Source organism: Leopardus geoffroyi, chromosome A3, assembly GCF_018350155.1.
Source record: "Leopardus geoffroyi isolate Oge1 chromosome A3, O.geoffroyi_Oge1_pat1.0, whole genome shotgun sequence".
NCBI lineage: Eukaryota > Metazoa > Chordata > Mammalia > Carnivora > Felidae > Leopardus > Leopardus geoffroyi.
The window spans coordinates 87,918,007-87,942,458 of record NC_059336.1 but is presented as its reverse complement, the minus strand read 5'-3'; the positions used below and the strand labels follow the sequence as shown (position 1 = coordinate 87,942,458).

Below are 24,452 nucleotides of genomic sequence, written 5' to 3'. Positions count from 1 at the left end.
CCATTTTTTCACTGGATTATTTGTTTATTGGGTGTTGAGTTTGCTAAGTTCTTTATAGATTTTGGATACTAACCCTTTATCTGATATGTCGTTTGCAAATGTCTTCGCCCATTCTGTCGGTTGCCTTTTAGTTTTGCTGATTGTTTCCTTCACTGTGCAGAAGCTTTTTATTTTGATGAGGTCCCAATAGTTCATTTTTGCTTTTGTTTCCCTTGCCTCCCGAGATGTGTTGAGTAAGAACTTGCTGCAGCTGAGGCCAAAGAGGTTTTTGCCTGCTTTATCCTCGAGGATTTTGAAGGCTTCCTATCTTGCATTTAGGTCTTTCATCCATTTTGAGTTTATTTTTGTGTATGGTGTAAGAAAGTGGTCCAGGTTCATTTTTCTGCATGGTGTTGTCCAGTTTTCCCAGCACCACTTGTTGAAGAGACTGTCTTTATTCCATGGTGTATATTCTTTCCTGCTTTGTCAAAGATTAGTTGGCCATACGTTTGTGGGTCCATTTCTAGGTTCTCTATTCTGTTCCTTTGATCTGAGTGTCTGTTTTTATGCCAGTACCGTACTGTCTTGATGATTACAGCTGTGTAATACGTCTTGAAGTCCGGGAGCGTGATGCCTCCAGCTTCGGTTTTCCTTTTCAAGATTGCTTTGGCTATTCAGGGTCTTTTCTGGTTCCATACAAATTTTAGAATTGTTTGTTCTAGCTCTATGAAGAATGCTGGTGTTATTTTGATAGGGATTGCTCTCCTATTCTGATTCTTATTTAGTTTCTACACCAGTAATTCTCAGACTTTGGGTATCAGTTTCCCTTTACCATCTTAAAAATTAGTGGTGACCTGAAAGAGCTTTTGTTTATGTTGATAATATCATTTGAATGTTTATGGTTTAGAAATTCAAACAGGTAACTTTTTAAAAGATTTAGTCTGAAATCATCTAAAATAATAATAATAAAATTAACAAAAATAGCGTATTTTTATGAAAATTAATTATATTTCTCACAACACAACGGAAATAAGGGAGAAGCATGGCACTCTTTCACATTTTTGAAAATCTTTTTTAACGTCTGGTTTGATAGAAGGCATCTGGATTTTTGTATCTGTTTCTGCATCAATCCCTTGCAATATCACATATCAAGTCACCTCTATAAAACAGCATTCTATGCTTGTGAGTGGATGACAGCAAAGATGACAAATCAGGTTTTCATTCATGAAAATAGTTTTGATCTCCCAAGCCCCCTGAAAGAATTCCAGGGAGGGGCACCTGGGTGGCTCAGTCAGTTAAGCATCAGACTTCACCTCACATGATGATCTCGCAGTTCATGAGTTCAATCCCTGTGTCAGGCTCTGTGCTGACAGCTCGGAACCAGGGGCCTGCTCTGGATTCTGTGTCTCCCTCTCTCTGCCCCTTCCCTGCTCATGGTCTCTCTCTCTCTCTCTCTTTCTGTCTCTCTCTTTCAAAAATAAACATTAAAAAAAAAAAAAAAAAGGGTTCCAGGGACCCACAGAAGTCCCTGGGCCACAGTTTGAAAATCACTGCCCTACAGCAGGAGCAGTGGATATTCCTGAGAGAGAAAGCCAGAATTTACAAATGTAGTAATTGTTGATGAGAATAGTATTCATAATATTAATAGCTAACATTTGTGGGGTATTTACTATGCGTTATTCTAAGCACTCACAAGAACAAAGAAGCGGTCATAATTATATTTTCCAGATGAGGAAACTAAGGACAAAGAAGTTAAGTTAACTTGCCCAAATTTCCTTTGGTAAATGGTGGTAAGTGGTGGTGAGGCTGGGCTACAAAGACAGGCACGCTGGCTCCAGAGCCTGTACTCACCACTGTACTGTCCTGCCTCTCTGAGGGACAAAGGCCTGCAGTATAAATGACAAAAGGTTGAGTCATCCCACTCATCCACCCCTTCTCCCTCCTCTCCCTGCCATTTTAGATTTCAATGCTCTTTTCTCTTTCCCTGCATGTTTAGGGAACTCATATTCCTTTTCACTCTGCAGTAAGTCCTTGTACATTGCCCGTTGTCCATTATTCCCACCACTCCACAGAAGCTACTCTCTCTAAAGGCACCAACGACATTATAATTACCAGATTCAGTGGCCACTTTTCAGTCCTCATCCTCCTTGCTCTTTCAGATATGGGATATTATTGGCCATTTTCTTTTCATATCAAAATTCTCTCCTCTATTGGTTTTTCTGACACCAGACACTTCTATTTCTCTTACCACCTCTCCAGTAATTTCTTTTCAGACATTACTCTTCCTTGGCCTGTCCCTTAACTATCTTCATTCCTCAGCGTTTGGTCCTAGGCCCTTCTTTCTTCTCATTCTATAACTTCTCCAACTGCCACATCATTTACCTCCATGGCTTTAATTATGAAATCTCCTGTGGTCTCCAACCCAGGGAATTACCACCACCATCCTCTGTGAGCCAGACGCTTGGGAGTCATTCCAGACTTCTGCTACCTCACGCCTAGGATCTGCCCCAAGGTTTACTGGATCTACGTCTGAAACATTTCTGAAGTGTCCCTGACCCTAACTCAGACCGTCCTTTTCTCCTACCTGGATTATTACATAAGCCTCATTTGTAGCTCACTTTCTTCTCATTCTGGCTGCTGACAGTTCCTCCACAGCAGCAGGAGCTGCTACTCTGCCTGATGTAGGCACTGTCATTACATCATATCCTGTATTATTGGTGCAGCCTGGACTTGTGCAGCACTGAGGCTTTGTACACACTACTATTGAAATATGCCTTCTACATCCTATGTGTGACTAGGTTACTCCACAGCCTGAAACCACTTTCCTGATTCCCTGTTGCCTTCAGGATAAAGCCCAAACCCCAACACACTGTTCTAGTTATTATGGCTTTGTAACAAACTACTCTAAAAATAGGAGGGTGGAACACTAACCATTTTGTTAGACTTGTGGATTCTGTGGGTCAGAGATTTGCATAGGGCGTAGGAGGAACGGTTTGTCTCTCTCCTTTGTCCAGGGCCTTACCTAGGGGTGTCTCCATAGCTGGTGACTGGGACCATCTGAAGGCTCTTTGCCTCACAGGCTGTGTGGAGAAGATTCAGATTGCTGACTAGAGCACTTATGTGTGGCCTCTCCTTCCGGCTTGGTTTCCTCATAGCTTGGTGGCCTGATGTCTTACATGACATTTCAGAGTTCCAAGTCCAAGTGCTCCAGCAAACAAAGTGGAAAGCTACATGGCCATTTATGTCAACCTCTGGGTTCACACAGTGTCACTTTACATTCTGTTGGTCACAGGCAAATTTGTCCAGATTCAAGGGGAGGGGACATAGACTTTACCTCTCAATTGAAAGAGTATCAGTTCACACTGTAGATGAGTATATGAGTTTGGAGATACTTTGGACATCTATGGAAAATACAATCTGCCACACAAACTGTACTAAACCCTGCCCACAAGCCCACCCTCCCCACCTGTCATCTCTCCTTGACCTCCTTGCTCCAGTGACACAAACTTCTGGCTGCTCTCTTCTGCACCTATTGCTTCCTCTACCTGCACACTCCTATACCTCCTTTAAGAGTTACCTCAAGGGTCAGTTACTGAAGGCAGACTTAGGGAGGCGTAAATAAAAAAGGAATAGTCCTATAAGCTTTCGAGCAAGAAAAAACAAACTAAAACAAAACAGGTGGCTTTAAAGAGTTAAATCCCATTTTGGAAATGGCAAAAGAATAGAGATAAGGATCCCTCAAACAAAATAGAATCCAGGAATAGATACAAGAATACAATGGAATGTAATATTTGACATACGAGTGGGAGGGAAAAGAGAGATGCCCAAACACTCATTTAAGAGCCAGCTTTGTCTAGTAGGCATTGGAAAAGTAGGCATTTGTCAGACATCCCTCTTATTTCCCCTTGAATTATCTACTCTGTGTATGCTCCTCCCAGCTCTTCCCTTCTCTGCCTGGGGCTCCTGGACATATCCCCCACAGATTCTGCTCCTTCAGGGTCCACATCACAATCGCACAAGGCTGCCCAAGTGTATTTCACTCTACTGAAGGATTGGGGAAAATTACAGGAAATCATGATGTAGAAAGGGGAACTTAAGAGTTGTATGCAAAATACGTTTTTTTCCCAGAAAAGCCCTATGATGTTTATGTCACATGTGAACAATGTCTATTTGACAATGTATTTATTGAGTATCCTCTCTGTATCAGTGACAGTTCTAAGTTCTGGAGATAGATTGGTGTAGAAGATGGTGTTATGGCTCCACCCTTATACCTTGGGCCTTATAGTGCACACCATCCTACTTCTAATTGTCAGGACCTGCATCTTTTTGCCTATTGACTTTCTTTAGAAGCCAGAACATGGTATGACCATGGGTGAGTGGGTCCATCAGGCCAGGAGTACCTACGGATTAACATACCCTCAAACAGCCCTTATTTAGTGACTAACAGGAGTTGGTATATTAATATCTCAGCAACCACACCCCTCGGGGTGTATTCGAGATTCAGGGCTCCTCTGCAGGGTTAAGCTCCAGTTACACACAGTGATGATTTGGCGATAATACATCCTTTATTGTCTGCCTTCTCTGCTTCACTTCTCCACATCCAGTCTTGTGAGTTTGAACATCATCTATATATTTTCAACCCCCATAATAATATCTCTAGCTGGACCTCTTTCCTGGAATCCACACTCATAAATCTATCTACCTGTCTCCATTTGGATGAGTAACAGACATCTCAAACTTAACATGTGCAAAGCCAAAATCCTAGTCTTCTCCCCAGACTTTCTCCTCCCGTCTCTGTAAATGGGCAACTTCATCCCTCCAATCTCCCACACCGAGATTGAGGTCACCTTTGACTCCTCTTGATCACCTCTCACATCTAATCCAGCAGCAAATCCTGTCAGTTCTGCCGTGAAAATATATCCAGAATCCAGTTACTTCTCACCACCTTCACTGCTGCCATCTTGGTCCAGGCCCCCATCATCCCCATCTTACTGGTCTTCCTCTCGTGCCCCCGCTTCCCCTACAGTTTATTTCTGCCCAGCAACGGAAGAAATCCTTTTAAAATGAAGTCGGGTTATTTCACCCAGACTAGAAGCCAAAGTTCTTACAATGGCCTTCAAGATGCTACATGGTGTACATTCCCACTTAACTCATTGGTGCTTCTCTCCCTCTTGATTTCTTCATTCCAGCCATGTGGGCCTTTCTTGCTTTTCCTTAAATATGCCAAGCACATTTCCATTTCAGGACCTTTGCACTTGCTATTCTCTCTACTTAGAATGCTTCCTATATTATCCTTCACCTCAGACATTTGCTCAAGTGTCACCTTCCAAGGGATGTCCTCCCTGCCCAGGGCCTCTGGCCCGAGGGACAAATAGCGCTTTGAAATCCAGCCTCGGTACATGACACATGGTACGCACTCAATAAGTTATTTGTGGATAAATGAATGAATGGACAAAAGAAGGAACATTTAAACGAGGCACGCGTGACTCCTGATTCAGTATAAATTCTTAAATAGGAACGGCATTTCTTAACTTATGCATCTGGAGCACTCTCACACTGGTGTCAGAGTCTCGCATTATTATGCAGAGCGCTGTTAGTTCCTCTGCCCTTTCTTGGCTCACAGATTGTGCTCATTTTGGCTTGCTGAGAAAAAGAAGCCCAGTGGCTCTTTATGGTCTTTCCTCGTTGCACAAAGACTTGGCCAAGGCTCTGAAGATTACTATAATGCTCTTAGTGACTGGATTACATTCTTAGCCCAGAACCACATCTTCCTTGGTTTCTTCAAGGGAGCAAGAAACGGAGTTGTATTATCCTTCTTAAGATACAGATTATTCTAACCCATGCTATTGGGGCAACTAGTTAACCATCCGGGGGAAAAAGAAATTGGTTGAATTTCCTATCTCAGTTTCTAAATCAAATAGATAAATTCCAGATTGTTTTCGCACATGAATGTAAAAAAAACTGAAACTGGTACTAAAAGAAAATACAGTGAATATATAAATGAGAGAGACATTTCTAAACATAAAACAAAAGTCATAAATCATAAAGGAGAATAGATAAGTTTGACCTACACAAGAATTTAAAAAGCTTCTACATTGTCATTTAGAAGTAACTACAGGTGGGGTAAATTATAAAGAAAATGAGAAGGGATTAGCACAAAATTCTATATAATGGTAACCTTTAGGGAGAAAATTAACCAGGATTTTACTTCTATAAATTATTTATTTATTAAAAAAAATTTTTTTAACTTGAGAGAGAGAGGGAGAGGAAAAAGAATCTTAAGCAGGCTCCACGCTCAGTGCAGACTGGCATGGGGCTCAATCCCACATCTCTGGGATCATAACCTGAGCCAAAATCAAGAGTTGGACACTCAATTGACTGAGCCACCCAGGTGCCCCTTACTTCTATAAGTTATCCTATGGAATGAATAATACAAATTTCTAAAGATACATTTGCAAGAGTGTTAATACCAGTATTTGTATATTGTAAATAAAACAGAAGTTCATTAATAGGGATCTGGCAAATAAATTATGACATACATACAAACAATGGAATTCTACACATACATTGAAAATGATGTTAGCCTATGGGGCAACTAGGTGGCTCAGCCAGTTAAGCATCTAACTTCAGCTCAGGTCATGATCTCATGGTTCATGAGTTCAAGCCCCACGTGGGCCTCTGTGCTGATAGCTCAGAGCCTGCAGCCTGCTTCAGATTCTGTGTCTCTCTCTCTGCCCCTCCTTGCTCATACTCTGTTTCTCTGTCTCTCAAAAATAAGTAAACATTTAAAAAAATGATGTTAGCCTAGATATATTAACATGAAAAGATACCCACAATATTTTTTCAAATGAAAAAAGAGGTTAGAGAACATCATGTGTACAAGGTCCTGCTTGTGCTTATGTGTGTGTGTGGCTAAATAAAGAGAGGGGTATATCTGGAAGGAACTATTAATAGTGGTTATCTCTGGATAATGTTATTTGTGGACACACTGCCTTCCTCTTCATGTTTTTATGAATCATTGGATGTTTATTAATACAACCTATAATTTTGACCATAAAATAGTTTTTAGTTTTTAAAAAGTGAAAAAATATTAAAACAGTGTTTCCATTAATTAAAAATAAACATATCCCATCCCTGTTGACGGATTTTCATATAGCACTAAAATTGTGACATTCCCTTCCCTTTTCTCCCTCTGTACCTCAAGCCTATGTTGACCCCCACCCCTACGCCTAAGTTTGGGCCCCTGAGTTGTATCTTATTCCTTTTGGTAGAAGTACATAATCTCCTGTCCCATTTCTAGAGCCGTTCTAGAAACCCTGGTTGACTGGACTCTTGGCATACCGCTCAACTTTTACATTAGTAAGAATAATTAAGTGAAAGAAACAGACTATTCTAAAACATAAAGAATAGCAAAGAAGGGAGTCTAACCCTCTTTGATATTAAGAAGTACAACAGAGCAACTGTAATCAAAATGACTTGTATAAATTGGTATACTTGTATACTTGTATAAATTGGACTATGACGAATGGCACAGAAGTATGTCAGGATTTAGTATATGACAAAAAGAGACACCACTGAAATAAGTGAATGAGGCTGACTTTTTAAAAAAATTTTTTAATGTTTTTATTTATTTTTGAGACAGAGAGAAAGCACGAGCTAGGGGAGGGCAGGCAGAACAAGAGGGAGACAGGAACAGAAGCAGATCCATGCTAACAGCAGAGAGCCTGATGTGGGGCTCAGACTCACAAGGTGACCTGATCATGACCTGAGCTGAAGTCAGACGCTTAGCTGACTGAGCCACCCAGGTGCCCCAAATGAGGATGACTTATTAAATGTTACTGCAATAAGTGGTTTATAGCCCAAAGTAACCTACAGATGAATGAAAGAGGGAAATATTAAAAAGTAGTAAAATATATTTAAAAGTAATGAGATAAAACAGAATTTAGTATCAGATCACAGAAGGAAAATTCTTCTAAGCATGAATGCATTGCATGAATCTAGTCAGCAAATCAACTCTATGAAAATGAAAATTTTGTAGTCAATCCAAAATTATATCACTAATTTGCTACACTTGAAATACATATGTAGCAAATATGACTAATAAGGACTTAATATATACACAACTCCTATAATTGATATGAAAACCTAATACCTCTATAGATACGTATTTGAAAACTATACACAGTGAAAAAGATGGATGACAGTATTTTATGATGTTAAGATAAGAAAGCCCTTCCCAAGGAGTGCATGAAACCCAGAATACCTAAAGGGAAACACTGATAGATTGTTTCAAAAAACATAAAGTTTTTTAAAATTTCAAATAGCAGAATGAATAAAGTTAAAAGAAAAATGTGAAGAAAGTATTTGCAACAAACATCAAAGGATTAATATTCATGAGATATAAACAGCTCCTAAAGATCAATAAGCTATCATAAGGAGAAAATGAACAAAGATGTGAAGACAATTCTCAGAAGAAATTCAAATAGCTATATATACATATACATATGTGGATTATATGTGGATTTTTTTGATAAATACAGTAAAGTACTGTAAATATATTTTCTCTTATGTTTTCTTTTTTTAATGTTTTATTTATTTTTTGAGGAGGGAGGGGCAGAAAGAGGGGGACAGAGGATCCGAAGCAGGCTCCACACTGACAGTCTGACAGCAGCAAGCCTGATGTGGGACTTGACCTCAACTGTGAGATCATGACCCGAGTCGAAGTCAGATGCTCAACCGACTGGGCCATCCAGGTGCCCCTCTTATGATTTTTTTTTTTTTTATAATTTTTTTTCAACGTTTATTTATTTTTGGGACAGAGAGAGACAGAGCATGAACGGGGGAGGGGCAGAGAGGGAGACACAGAATGGGAAACAGGCTCCAGGCTCTGAGCCATCAGCCCAGAGCCTGACGCGGGGCTCGAACTCACGGACCGCGAGATCGTGACCTGGCTGAAGTCGGACGCTCAACCGACTGCGCCACCCAGGCGCCCCTATGATTTTTTAATAACATTCTTGTTGTAAGAATACAGTATATAATACATATAATGTACAAAATATGTGTTAAACAACTATTACTGGTAAGGTTTCCAGTCAACAATAGGCTATCAGTAGTTAAGTTTTGGGGGGAGTTACAAATTAAATAAGGATTTTGACTGCATGGTGGGTGGATACCCCTAACCCCCAGCATTATTCAAGGGTCAACTGTATGTGTGTGTGTGTGTGTGTGTGTGTGTGTGTGTGTGTGTGTGTGTATTTTCATAACCTCAATAGTAATTAAGGATATGCAAAGTTAAATAAGATAATGTTTTAAGGGGCGCCTGGGTGGCGCAGTCGGTTAAGCGTCCGACTTCAGCCAGGTCACGATCTCCTGGTCCGGGAGTTCCAGCCCCGCGTCGGGCTCTGGGCTGATTGCTCAGAGCCTGGAGCCTGTTTCCGATTCTGTGTCTCCCTCTCTCTCTGCCCCTCCCCCCGTTCATGCTCTGTCTCTCTCTGTCCCAAAAATAAATAAACGTTGAAAAAAAAAATTAAAAAAAAAAAAAAGATAATGTTTTAAAATATTTTAAAAGTTTAAAAACATTGTGATGTTATCGTATAAGAGTAAAGCCCAAACTCTGGTAGCTAGTCTCCAAAGAGGGCCTCCGACAACAACAAAATTCTTCCCTTCCCTCTATGTGTATGCTGCTCTCCGCATCAAAAGGTGAAGTTTATTGTCCCTGTTATTGAATACAGGCTGCCCCTGTGACTGCTTTTACCAATAGATGGAAGTGGATATGTTGTTCTGGGACTTCTGAATCCAGGCCTGAGAGAATTGGTTACCTCCTCTCCCTTTTTCTTGGAATACTGCTTCTTAGAACCCAGTTACTATGGTGGGAGAAGCCCAAGCCACATGGAGAAATCATGTGGAATTAGAGCCAAGACACTCCAGTTGACAGCTGCAACTGAGCCTGCATCAACTACTGTTGATTTAAATGAATCTTCCAACCCCAAAAGATTTTGATCATTGAACAAGACCTAATGAACAAGGCCTAATTAGCATTTTAATCTAATCAATCAGTTCAGAAATTTCTCTTTGCTAGGGAAGGGATGGAGGAGTTGGAAGGGCTGGGGAAATATTTGTAACTCCCAGTGCACCAGTAGCTGGGGTGGGGAATTTATTTTGCTCATATGGTGCATCTCTGATAAGCCCCACCCATAAAATTGCATCCCTGATGAGCCCAGTCTATAACTGGGCTTTAAGGCAGTCACTGTGCACTACGGCTCCTATCTAGACGTGGAGCCTGTAATCTGTTTCATACTTGGCCCCTTGTTCTTTACTCTGAAGTGACCTGGCCATGTATCATGCCTTGACCTACCTATAAAATAAGCCACATCTTCCCACAAGTTGTGACAAGGAGTACAACCTACTTGGAGGCCACTTTCCTCTCTATGAATAGGAGAGAACTAGTAAGGAACAAATTAAAACAGTTAGTTTACTTTCTACCAATTAGATGCTGCCAGCACTTGGAAAGGGAAGTCAAGATGTAGTCATCCACCAAAGGATAAATAGTGGTCCCTCAGTAGGTTCCACTGCCCATACATGGACTTGAATTCTCCCTGCTTCTGGACTAAGTAAGAATGATCAAGGAGCCTGTGGATATCTGTTGTCTTCCCAATATCCCTTTTTCCACTGGAGAACATCCCTTCCCTGTCTGTAGTAGTTCCGGTAGTATTATCAAGTAGTGCCGTACCAACATTGTTGGGTAGAGGTGGAAAAGTGCCCTAGGCCTAGATAGTTGTAATGCTTCCTCCTACTATCCACAGTAGTCAAATGAATGGGCATATGACACAGTTACAGACAATCAGAGTCACTACATGAGATATGCTAGAATATGGTTGGAGAGTAAGGCTCTTTTTCTAGAATTGAATGTTGTTGAGAATCATAAAGTCAAAAGATACACATGTCCTTGTTTCCTACCACAGAGGAGAGCAGAGCTGAGAGAGGGAATTATAAGGCCTAATGACATTGTTTAAACACCTACATCTAGCTATGCTTGAAGTTAATACCAATCCTAGGGCTTTTCGGTTAATTGAACCAACAAATTCCCTTTCTTAATGCTTAAGGGAATTGGAGTTGGGTTTCTGTTAGTTATACCTAAAGAGTCTTGGGTAGCAAGGGGCACTATCCTTGATCCTTCCCTGACATTTGTATCTTGAATTATGAAAGGGAGGACACTAATTATTCACCCTTATCTATCAAGAATGTATTAATTTGTGGGGCGCTTGGGTGGCTCAGTCTGTTGGGCAGCAGACTTCGGCTCAGGTCATGATCTCGCAGTTTGTGAGTTCGAGCCCCGCGTCGGGCTCTGTGCTGACAGCTCAGAGCCTGGAGCCTGCTTTGAATTCTGTGTCTCCCTCTCTCTCTCCCTCTCCCCCATTCACACTCTGTTTCTTTATTTCTCTCTCAAAAATAAATAAACATAAAAAAAAAATTTTTTTTAAGAATATATTCATTCTTCAGAGCCCTTGATCGTCAATTCTGGGGGGGGGGGGTGGTAAGGAGGCAGGACAATTCTCTTCATTTTTCACATGTAGCATCTGATAGAAAGATGAAGGTCCTTCTAACAGCTCAGTAGCTGTCCAATTAAAATTCATATTGAGTAGCTATATAATAAAATACAAGATAATCACCATCATCAAGTGAGGGGTCTCAGGGAGACAAGATTTATATACATGCAATACCTAGATAGCTATCACAGGCTTGACACATTTTATAGGACAAAATAAAATGCACAAATAGCATGTACCATAAAAATTTGAGAAATTTCAGGGTTTCCTGGTCAGATGATAGAAAACCTCAAAAAAAAAAAAAAACCTGGAAAGTATTAGTATGCCAAAATGGTTAGGAAATTTGGCTCCTTAGGGCAAAGGGGCAAATGGAAACTCTGGAGACCGACATCTTATTCCATTCCTTTTTGTATGTCGTCTCTCTCTTCTATAAAATCTGAAACCTGTTGCTCTTATTTATATTTTGGTGGTTGTTTTTTTGTCACTCCCTGTGTATCCCTCAAAGACAGGAACCATGTCATGTTTACCAGTGAATCCTGGCACAAATCTCAGGAACTAGTATAGAGCAGATGGTCAGATGCATGTTGAATGGAGGGATGAATGGATGGGGCAGCAGCACCAAGATCCAAGCCATTGGAGACTCACAGACCATTCCTCTTCTTCCTCCCTACCCTTCCTGTCTAACTTTCCTCTCTGCCATATAGGTGCAGTTAAAATATATGTCATTTGCCAGGATACAAGATGCAAATTAGTAAGTGCTGGGGAAGTAACAAATTAGAGTCACTGTCCTACCTATTTCCCTAGGCCTTGAGGACCTGGCTCTGCCAAGGGCTCCCTGCCCAGGGACATAAGCTGCTCTCTTGCCAGCTTGCTGTGCTGACAGCTCTAATTGCTAAATGAACAGTCTGTGTTTCTAGTGAGAGAGGTTCTCAAAGAGTGTTGGCTCTTGAAGCCCTGAGAAGGGAAAACAATATTGTGCAATCAAAAACTACCACCTCAGCAGGAGAGGTCAGCACTGGATTTTCCATTACAGGAGGGGTAAATTTGGAACCTGAAGGCATTCTTGGAATTTTGGTTCCCAAAGTGCAGTGGAACCCGTCTGATCATTGGAAACGTGGATGAGCTTTGCTTTCAGAACGCAAGCTACTATAAAAATAATGGTTTGCAAAACAAATTGTGTAGTGGTGGTAGAGTTTCTGGGTTCTACAAACATCACAGAATGAATCTTTAAAGTCCTTCCATAAATATATATTTTGGGGATAGATGCATATCGGGTAGAGAAATCAAGAATTCTGAAATTTGACCCTTAAAGAAGTGGCAGTTTCATTGAGGAATAAACCAGGCAGTCACAATGACATAATTAAAAGTGCTAGGCAAAAAATGATAAGGATCACATAACAGCACTCAGGAAGAAGAAAGAAATCATTGCTCCCAATGGTCTTAAAATAGATGAATTTGCAAATGAATATTTAGGCTATTGAAATCAGGAAACACCTGGGAAACTGCTGGAGAACTTCAGAAACTATTTTATCAATCAGCTCTAATCAGATTTAATGTGCAGAGTCTATGTTAAAGGCTTTTGGCCAAAGGTTTCTGGTTAACACTGAGAGTTGATAACATTTTCACCCACATAAGTCTTTTTTTTTTTTTTTTTTCAACGTTTATTTATTTTTGGGACAGAGAGAGACAGAGCATGAACGGGGGAGGGGCAGAGAGAGAGGGAGACACAGAATCGGAAACAGGCTCCAGGCTCTGAGCCATCAGCCCAGAGCCCGACGCGGGGCTCGAACTCCCGGACCGGGAGATCGTGACCTGGCTGAAGTCGGACGCTTAACCGACTGCGCCACCCAGGCGCCCCTTTTTTTTTTTTAATTTTTTTTTTCAACGTTTATTTATTTTTGGGACAGAGAGAGACAGAGCATGAACGGGGGAGGGGCAGAGAGAGAGGGAGACACAGAATCGGAAACAGGCTCCAGGCTCTGAGCCATCAGCCCAGAGCCCGACGCGGGGCTCGAACTCCCGGACCGGGAGATCGTGACCTGGCTGACGTCGGACGCTTAACCGACTGCGCCACCCAGGCGCCCCTTTTTTTTTTTTTAATTTTTTTTTTCAACGTTTATTTATTTTTGGGACAGAGAGAGACAGAGCATGAACGGGGGAGGGGCAGAGAGAGAGGGAGACACAGAATCGGAATCACCCACATAAGTCTTGATTTCTCATTAGTATAATCAATAATTTATTACATAGCTGTATTTTAGTTTCTAATTGGTCTATTTATAAAAGCTAATGATTTCATTTTTTAATTTTTTTTAAGTTTATTTTGAAAGGAGCATGAGCAGGGGAGGGGCAGAGAGAGAGAGAGAGAGAGAGAGAATCCCAAGCAGGTTCCATGTTGTCACTGCAGAGCCCCTAAATATTTTTCTTAATAATAATAAAAATAAAAAAAGCTAAAGGGTGCCTGGGTGGCTCAGTTGGTTAGGCATCCAACTCTTGATTTCGACTCAGGTTATGATCTCGGCAGGTTATGATCTCATGGTTCATGGGTTGGAGCCTCCCACTGGACTCTGTGTTGACAGCATGGAGCCTGCTTGGGATTCTCTCTCTCCCCTCTCTCTCTGCCTTTACCCCCCTCATTCTCTCTCTCCGTCAAAATAAATAAACTTCAAAAAAATTTTTTTAAAGAAAGATATTTAAACAAACAGAAAATAAGAAAGAATTAGAAAGAATGGTACACCAAACAGCCATATACTCATTACTTGGATCCAAAACTGGGTAACATTTTGTCATATTGACTTTATCTTTGTGTATATACGTGTGTATTACTAAACCATTTCAAAGTTTATGTCGGTTATGATAGTTCATCCTTACATATTTTATGTTGTAGCTGTAAAAAATTAAGAATATTCTCCTTATTAACCATAATACTACCATTAGACCAACAAAATGAACAATAATTCCCTTGTGATAATACAGTATTTATATTTTACACATTTATATTTTCCTATCTGTTCCAAATATATTTTATAGCTGTTTTAGCTTGTTACTTAAAAGATCACTGAAATCACCATTACCATTAAATAACTACTGTTGGTATCACTTATATTTTTAATTGCCTAATATCCCTTCCTATCATGTGTTAGGTTATAACCTAACACAAAGAAATTTTGGGTATCTCAGCCCTTTTTACAAGCCCTGGCTAGACCCTTTTCCCCTTTTTTGCCTTTGTTTTTCACTTTCTTTCAGCTGGCTCCCAACTTTTTAGTTTTACCTGCTTTTTGCTACCCTTCCAACCTGACACCACTGGCCTCTGCAGTCTTGGCCTCAGTTGTCTCCTGGATAGTTTTTGGACCCTCCTCTGGATCTCTTTCCTTCAGTTGTTATACCCTATTTGACCAAACCGGTGCCAACATTGGGCAAGCTATACCTTGGACATCTACTGGGGTCCTCATCTAGGGAAATGGGACATTTTTGCATTTAGCATTTAGGGATTCTAAAGACCTGGAAATTTATCTTGCCCTCTCTTTGCTGTGGCCGAACACACTTCCACGGCTTCATTTCTGCTCCTGTTTCTCCATCTGGCATCTTCAGATTGATGCTTCATTGAACTACAGGTTTGGTGTTGTTCTCCAGACCTCACTAAAAGAAGAGTTTTTCTGCATTTCAGCTGTACATTCATAGAGTCTTCCTTTTTAGGGTAGGTGGAGAAGGGCCAGTTCAGGACGCCCAGGTGCCCAAGGAAGCTAATGATTTGATGCTCCATTAAATCAATGCTTAAAGAGTATTTGTTTAGGGGTGCCTGGGTGGCTCAATCGGTTAAGCATCTGACTCTTGACTTCAGCTCAGGTTGTGATCTCACAGTTCATGGGTTCGAGCCCCACCCTGGCCCTGTGCTGACAGCATGCAGCCTGCTTGGGATTCTCTCTCTCTCTCCCTCTCTCTCTCTCTGCCCCTCCCATGATGGTGCACTCTCTCTCTCTCTCTCTCTCTCTCTCTCTCAAAATAAATAAACTTAAAGAATATTTTTTCAATGTTTCTTTAAAGGAAAAGTTACACACTATGTGGAGAGGCGTGGAAAAAGACAGTAGGTGATCACATACCACTTGCATACTTGACTCAGGAAAACAAAGACTTGCAGTTAACTAGACCCAACTCTTCTTTAAGTGTTGGAAAGAAGAAAGGAAGCAATGTTCCTCAGGTTGAAATGGAAGGAAGGGCACTGACCCCGAGGACCACTTCATTCTAGCTGTTCTTGGGAGCAAAATGCCCAGAGCCAGCTTCTTTTAGTCCCAGCTGCCCACACTGAGTTCCTTGGCTTCTCCAGACTGAGGGCCGACAACCAAAGCATCCCTTGAAGGACTCGTGCCTGCCACCCACCAGCATGGCTTGGGCCCCCTGGAGCTTCAGCTCCTCTGCCACTTCAATGCCAGATATTTCAGATGTATACCACCTACAGAGAGGCTGAGGAGCTGCCCTATTATCACCCCACTCTCCCTAGTACAAGTGTTCAGATGAACATGTGCCCAGCCTGAGTTCTTGCCAAGAAGCTGCATTCCCCTTCTAGCCTGAAGCTCTTCTCATTAACCACAACATCAGTTCCCCAGTGAGACCCCACTGACCTTTGTAAAGAACTCCTACCATGATTACCACAGCCTCAACATAGCTCATCACCATATCTGGAGGCATTGGATAGTACAAATGCTCATTTACTCCTTTCATGTTCTGAAAGCACCACAATTGATTCATTGAGAAGGCAAGGTGATTTGTTAGGTCCATGGAAGTTGCTTTATAATACAGAGGCTGTAGTCTTTATCTCCACTCTAACTTTATCTGAGCCAGTCTGGAATCTTATAGTCTCTTATAACAAAGTTATACAGGCAACTCTATTCCAGAGGGACATCAGGTCTGGTACCTTAACCCTGTGCCCCTTTCTCATGGAAGGTGACCCCAGTGAAGGTCAAATACCATCCCAGGGAATGGGAATTCCAGCCTAAAATCAGCTTTTGGGCACTGTTGCTTAGGGACTCCACATCAGAGGGTGGGGCACCTATCCCATCACAGCCTGTAGCAGCTGCCACATGCAGGAAACTTTTGTTCATACCAGGCAGGCTGCCTCTTTTAGTGTTTTGAGTTTTCAATCTCATACACTCCAGACAGCCAAAACTGCCAGGTAAACACTCTTTCCTGAAGTTCAAGGAGCATGTGCTCAGGCTTTTGCCTTGTCACCATGCTTTTTGACTAGGTTTAACTAGCCCTGAATATGGTCTACAAAGTACAGAATCAAAATTGACATCCTGCTCATTGCCACTACATGTGACTTCCACCCTGAAGTCAGGAGATGCCTGGGAATCCTGAGGATTCGATACATCCTCCCAGTGCTTACTCGTGTGTTTCTGACCCAAGCTCTTACCTGTCATTTTCCATATTAGCCCCTGTCTGTACCTTCATAGCCAATGTGTTCATCAGTCAGGACCCACTTGTTAGGGCCCATTTGCTTGTCACCCTTACTCAAGGCTCACTCAAGTCTCTCTGTCACTCCTTGTTATTGGAAGACTTCCATTCCTTCACCCATGTTCACTCATTCCACATTGGCTCTACAACCTGGCCCCTAGGATGAACTTCCTGGTGTATGATCTCTGCTTTTGCCTCTGATTCTGGTCTCTGCTTTCTGGCTCCAGGCCACATAAACATGGGAAAGAGGTGCTCTGCCCACATACTATGCCTGGAACCCACCGAAGCCTAATCTGACTAATCTGGCTTTAGTCCTTATCTGGCCCCCCTTCTGACAGGAGAGGTTTAGACACCCAGAGTCCCAGACTTGCAGCTGGAGGACAAATACCAAAGCCATGTCCAAGGACGGGTGCCAACACTGAGGAACTCAGCCAATCCAGTCATCATGCAAGGAGCCAGAGACAAGTAATAAGATCCTGAGACAAGGTCAGGGAGCTGGGGAACATGAGAGTAAAGACCAGCAGGGAGAATGCTACAAATAGAAACTCCATCAACAGGGTCCCACATTCACACCTTAGGGTTTTCTAATTACATGTCTTTAAAGATATGCCTGCACATGTTTTACAAAATCATTTGGTTTTATCTGGCTTATTATTTTTTTACTAAATTTTCTTAATGTTTATTTACTTTTGAGAGAGGGAGAGATAGAGTGTGAGCAGGGGAAGAGCAGAGAGAGAGAGGGAGACACAGAGTCTGAAGCAGGCTCCAGGCTCTGAACTGTCAGCACAGAGCCTGATGCAGGGCTCAAACTCAGGAATGGCGAGATCATGACCTGAGCTGAAGTTGGATGCTTAACTGACTAAGCCACCCAGGTGCCCCTATCTGGCTTAAAAAAAAAAAAAAAAAAAAAAACAAGCTCTTAATAAAAATCACCAGTCTCCTCCTTGGCCCTTGCAGCAACATTTTCCAACATTTTTACTGATTTTGTATGTATGTGTGTATGTATTTATTTCTTTTATATTATTCTCATATGTTAAAAATTTGGTTATATGTTTATTCTTAGAATTTTTTAAGTTTTAGACTATTTTGTCTATCACGTTTCTGCTTTGAAATATGGGGAATTAGTTTGATTATGCTACTGCCTACAGTATTAAAAAATGTACAAAGGACTTGTGTAGACATTTCTTCAAAGAGTCTGAAAAGATGCTCAACATCACCAGTAATTAAGACAATGCAAACCAAAACCACAACAAAATACCACTTCACACTCATTAGAATAGATATTACATATATATCTATATTACATAAATATCTATATCCATATGTAATATAGATATATATGTAATATCTATTCTAAATTGTGTATATATATATATATATATATCTATATATATATGACTTAAGAAAATAACAAGTGTTGGTGAGGATGTGGAGAAATTGGAATCCTTGTGTACTGTTGGTAAAATAGTACAGCTGCTGTGGAAAACATGGAAGTTCCTCAAAAAATTAAATGTAGAACTACAATATGATCCAACAGTTTTGCTTCTAGCTATATACCCAAAAGAATTGAAAGCAGGGACTAGAACTGATACTTGTACACCAATGTTCATAGCAGCATTATTCACAAAAGTCAAATTTCATTGATGGATTAACAGATAAACAAAAGATTTAATGTATATGCAACAAAATACTAGTCAGCTTTAAAAGCGAGTGAAATTCTGATATATGCTACAACATGGATGAACCTAAAGACATCATGGCCAATGAAATAAGCCAGACCTATTATGATTCTGCTTAAGTGAGGTACTTATAATAGTCAAATTCACAGACACACAAAGTAGAATGGTGATTTCCAGAGAACAGAAGAGGGGGACATAGGGAGTTATTATTTACTGGGTACAGAATTTCAGTTTGGGATGACAAAAACATTCTGGAGATGGATAGTGGTGATGTCTGCACAACAATGAATGTGCTTATGAATTGTAATGAACTGTATACTTAAAAATGGTGAAAATGGTAAATTTCATGTTATGTGTTTTTTACCACGATAAAAGTAAAAGAGATACTCTTCAAGGATGAAGATTTATCACCATGACAGAAATGGAATGTGCAGGAAGGACTGGTGGACTCCTTTTGTTTTCCTCTCTCCAACTGACACCATCCCCTATAACTTTATGATTGATTATTGTCTACTCTCTCTCACTTTGGATGCCTATTTATTCTGCATGCCATTATCAGATATCCACCTGGCTACCTCCCTCCTTCATTGTCTTTTGACCTCCATAATTTCTGATAGGAAGTCTGCTGTAATTCTTATCTTCCCCACCTCTGTATGCAAAGTACCTTTTTTCTCTGTCTACTTTTAAGATTTTCTCTTTATCGTTGGTGATACCCAGTCATAAAGTTATGAGCAGCGTCAGTGGTAGGGAGGGAAACAACAGGAGTCTACCAACACTTCCTCAGATCCCATTGCTATCCTGTAGTATATCTTCATCCTTGAAGAGTATTTCTGATTATGCAAGAACACCATATGGACTTGAGGACCCTGTTTTTCAAAGCTTTGAGATCATGTAGGTACCACTCTCACCAAACACCTGAGGGTCACCTTAGGAAAAGAAGCAGTGGAGGGTGGGGAAGTTATTTTGGAGTCAGATTTTTTTCCTAAAGAAGGTAAGTATTTCTTGTAGGATCCACTTACATTATTTAACCAAATCAAATTTAAACCAGAGCAGATGATCCTAAAATTATCTATACCTACAAACACAAGTTGGAAATACATGAAGCAGTATGATAGTGTTGTGCAACGTAGTGGCCCTGCTTACCAGCCTCCATCCCACTCCTCACATTATTCACATCCCCGTGCAATGCTATTTCCTCAAACAGCTCTTAAACTGACCATTCTACTTAAAATAGCCATTTCTTCAACCATTCTTTAACCTTTGCTTTATTTTTCTTTGTAGCACTTAATCACAACATGGCATTCTATTATTTATTGGTTACTTGTTTATTGTCAATCTCCTCCACTAGAGAATAAGCACCATGGTGCATTTTCATTGTCCTATTCATATCATATACCACAGCCTAGATCAGAGCCTGGAACATTATAGCATATGCTCAATAATATTTGTTGAATTTATTTATTTATTTATTTATTTATTAACTTTATTACATTATTTATATTAAATGTATGTTTAACACATTTAACTATTATGCTGTTTAATCTTAAGTTTCCTTTTCATTTTTATCATTTATCACTCATTGTGTAATCACTTACTAAGCCTCTACTTTGTGTTACGTATATAGTTAGCATGAGAGGTGGGAAGTGACAAAGATGTATAAAGAAATCCCCGCTTCCCGAAGGATAAAATTCAATGTCCTTAGCAAGCAAAAATGGGACGCCCTAATTTAAGTGGGAAAAACGGTTTTATTTTTTTTAAAGCACTCCAGAAGTTAGGTTTGTTTCTAGAAATGTGAGAGTCTCTTTGCTCCCTTCCAGCCCTTTCAAAGAGTCCAACTCCGCAACTTCCCGACGGCGAAGCGCGGCGCCAGCTTCTAACCCAGCCTAGCTCAAAGCTCCTCCCTTGGTAATGAACAGTTGGGGAAATCCCACTGAGGCCCGCCCCTTGCCCCTCCTTGCTAGATTGAATGGCTCAACTCGGTGGGAGGGGCCGCTGGTTCAGCCAATAGAAGGAAGGGCGAACAAGCGCCTGTGTAAACAAACCCAGCTGTGCTGAGCCTTGGGCTCCTCCCCCACGTGGGGGCCGGACGCACCCTTGGCCCAATGCCTATCCAGGACCAACGTAGCATCCTTTCAGCCAATCAGAACCGGTGTCTCCCGAAAGGAGGCGCTCCACCCTGAGAGAAAGAACGAAGGGAGCAAAAAGACAGATGTTCATACCAATCGGAAGCTGGAACTTCTGAGAGAGTGGGCGGGAACTGCTTCACATTTAGACCAATAAGCACCACACATGCCCTTCTAGGTGAATGAGCGGCATCATCTTCAGTCCAATAGGCGAATGGGGCGGTGCCCAGCAACCAATGGCTTGGGTTCTGGGGCGGAGTAAATAGCCAGTGTGCTGTAAGAGATAACCTGGCGAGTGGCAGCGGCGCTTTTCCCGTGCTGTGGCTCGCTCACGCTTTGGTACTGGAGGCCAAGACTGTTTTGGCGACGGCGACCTCTGCGGCGACGGCTGAGGCTCTCGGAGGAGTGACGGAGTACGGTCTGGAGGAAGGGCTTCTGGTCAGCCCAGGTGGGCTCGGGCACCCGGGCTGCCGGGGAGGGGACCCGCGGTAAGCGCCGTTCTCCTGGCTCTGGGGGCGCCCTGCGCCTCCCTTTCCGCAGCCGTCCGGGCTGCGAGGGGCGACACGCGCCCGTCCGAGCTCCTGTGGGGAGGGTAAGACGGCCGGTCCCACGTCGCGGCCATACGCAAGGAAGGGGCGTCCGCGGGGGTTACCCTCTGCCCCTTGCGGTCGTTAGAGGGTCCTTAGTCCCTTTCTCCCCGCACAGGCACGCTATTCCTCCCCCGCCCCTCAACTTCCCTGAGCCTCCTCAGCCTCCTTCGGACTGAAGCGAGTCCCCTCACTACCCCAGCGCAACACCGCGAGGGAAAGTGACCGGTGCTGCATCCCCCGGTCCCCTCCCCAGGCGGGTACGGGGAGGAGTTGCACATTTTCACCCCTCCCCCATTCGCGAGCCTGGGTGCGTTATCTGTGTTTCTTCCACTCCCTCCACCTCTCGCTTTACCCCAGCTTTCGTTCTTAATACCTTATTTGAGTTAGGAACCTTGGCCACTTGTCTCTTGCCTTCCGTTCTGCGAGTGAGCCTTTACCCCTTCCACCACCTGAATTTCATCTACATCTCTCATGGAAACTAACATTTTCCACTTGCTCCTTCCAAGCAGCTGGAAGGTGAATGCAAGAGACGCAGGATACATAGTACAGGGAGCTTTGCAAGATTGGGAATTTTAATCAGTTTTGTTAACGGTAAACTGTTCTTGCCTTCCTTAAAATGGCATTCGATCATAATATCCTCTCTGGAATCTTTGTCCCAGGACAGTCCTGATGATAGCTTCTGGAAATGCAGGCGAGAAGGGTTTACTGGCCACAAGAAATTAAAAATGTCTTATTATTATTTTAAGTAGGCAGTTTGCATTATACTTTGGCTTAACTGGAGTGGCAGAGAGTTTGCAGTGTAAGGGCCTGTCCATCCTCATTTATCATAAAATATACAACATGTTTTAGCTGTGTGGCTCAATGGGATTGATCACAACCAGACTATGGATAATATGGCATTGAATCTGTTTAAAAACAATATTCTCTATTCCCCAGTCACAGAGGATTTGTATTTACATTCATAGTATATCAGTTTGTGTTTTAATGATATTGGTTCTAGCCATATGTTTCAAGATAATAGTGCAAACTGCGTTGTGCCTAAATAAAATTATGCCAAGAAATTTATGGGGAAAAAGTAACTTGTCACTTTAGAGTTTTGAAAATATGAATTTACATATTGGACAGTAAGAGTTTTGTTTTGAGGAGATTGAAGTATTGGAATAAGCGTGATGGGCCCCTTAGGCTATGTGTGTATGAGAGAGAGTCTTCACATAAATTGGAATTGTTTTTCTTAGTTCACAGAGGTGAAATGTAAGCAGTTAGTTTAATATGTACATTGTTTTTTGCAAGTTTTTGAAAAAGTCTTATTGTTTTCCTTATTTGTAACATATATATATTACAAATAAGGAAAACTATATATATATATATATATATATATATATATATATATGTATATATCCTTGTATTTTACTGTGGTAAGACTGTACCTTGTATACAGAGAAATAAGTCATAGAGTGATTTAAAGGGAATCTTCACTCTGAGGAGGCAGCATTGTGTTGTCTAATAGACCATATGTTTGAGCCCTGTTAATAAATCACATGAAAAGGGGAAGATTTTAAAGCTTTTCTAACAAATGCCCAGGTATTGAGAACAATAAAAAGCATTAATTACAGAATTATTAGCGGCATTCATCAAAGAAAAGTCTTGAAAAAACTGCAGATCGATGGGTTGGTTGCTATTATGCATTGGTATAGGCTGCGACTGAAAACCAAAGTTATATTTTGCAGTTTTTTCAGGTGTATTTGTGCTTAGTAAATACTCGTTTGCAACTTTAAAGGCTTATAACTGTGCTTTCTTCCTAGAGATTTTGTCTTTAAAGAGCTCACAGTTTAATGGAAGAGACACCTGTAAACCAAGAATTAAATGCAGAGGGAGAGGTTCTGCAGTGCAGGGTATATGTAGAACACAGAGGAGCACTGTGATCCGGTGTTCTGGCCTCATCGCCTGCTCTAGACTTTCTGATGTGCCTTTCCTAAACCAACCTGTTTATCTTACACACTTGGGTCTCTGTCTGTAGGTGCTGTTCTTGCTCCTTGAAAGCCTCTTCCACACCTCATATGCCTAGTGAGGTTCTATTGCAAAATCTCTTGAAGCCTGACACTGGCCTGCGCTCCATCCAAATAATTGTTTGCTGTATCTTTCGGTTATTTTATTTTAAATAAATACCTTTGATTTTCACTATTTGCAGTAATTTTGGTGTATAAAGCCACCTAGAACGCTAAATTGGCAAATACTGAACCACTGCTCCTAGGGAAAATATGTACATATATACACCTTACATGGATTATAATCTTAGATCCTAAATACAGTTAAATTATATTTTCTGTATTTTACAAGAGAGGAAATGAGGTTCAGAAGTATTAAGTGACTTGCCTGAGGCCACCCTCTAACAGGTGCCAGAGTTAGAATTCAAACCCTGTCTGGTTGGACTCAGAGCCAGAACCTCTTGCAGTACACTGCACTGCCCCCTACCATCTGTGTCCTTTAGTCATCTCTGCAACACATGGAAATACAAATGCAGAGCACTCCCTAGTTCCACCTTAGCTGGGAGTGTGTTTGAGGGCTGACTCAAAACTTTTGCACTTTGTGCATGTCTGTGGATGGCCAGGAAAGCACTGTGAGTATTGATTTCGTGGTTACAAAGAAATTTTAGCAAGTGGGATAATTCAAAAATACAGGATCCATAAAAAATGAGGATCAACTCCACTTGTAAATGACCTCTGGAGTCTGTTTCTTTTTTTTTTTTTTTAATTTAATTTTTTATTTTTTAAAATTTACATCCAAATTAGTTAGCATATAGTGCAACAATGATTTCAGGAGTAGATTCCTTAATGCCCCTTACCCATTTAGCCCATCACCCCCCACAACCCCTCCAGTAACCCTCAATTTGTTCTCCGTATTTATGAGTCTCTTCTGTTTTGCCCCCCTCCCTGTTTTTCTATTATTTTTGTTTCCCTTCCCTTATGTTCCTCTGTTTTCTCTCTTAAAGTCCTCATATGAGTGAAGTCATATGATTTTTGTCTTTCTCTAATTTCACTTAGCATAATACCCTCCAGTTCCATCCACATAGTTGCAAATGGCAAGATT

At 41.4% G+C, this 24,452-nt stretch overlaps 1 protein-coding gene across 2 annotated transcripts in view; it reads left to right on the top strand.

Moving 5' to 3' along the window:
* The first annotated feature begins 21,030 nt into the window (after positions 1-21,030).
* PAIP2B (poly(A) binding protein interacting protein 2B) overlaps positions 21,031-24,452 on the top strand; it is a 34,109-nt gene continuing 30,687 nt past the window's right edge. Inside the window, exon 1 of one of the 2 annotated variants that reach the window (XM_045446407.1) lies at positions 21,031-21,223. The gene's annotated coding sequence lies outside the window, so the exon portion shown is untranslated. Of the gene's footprint in view, positions 21,264-24,452 lie in introns of both variants that reach the window. The other variant, XM_045446408.1, reaches the window with a different exon arrangement.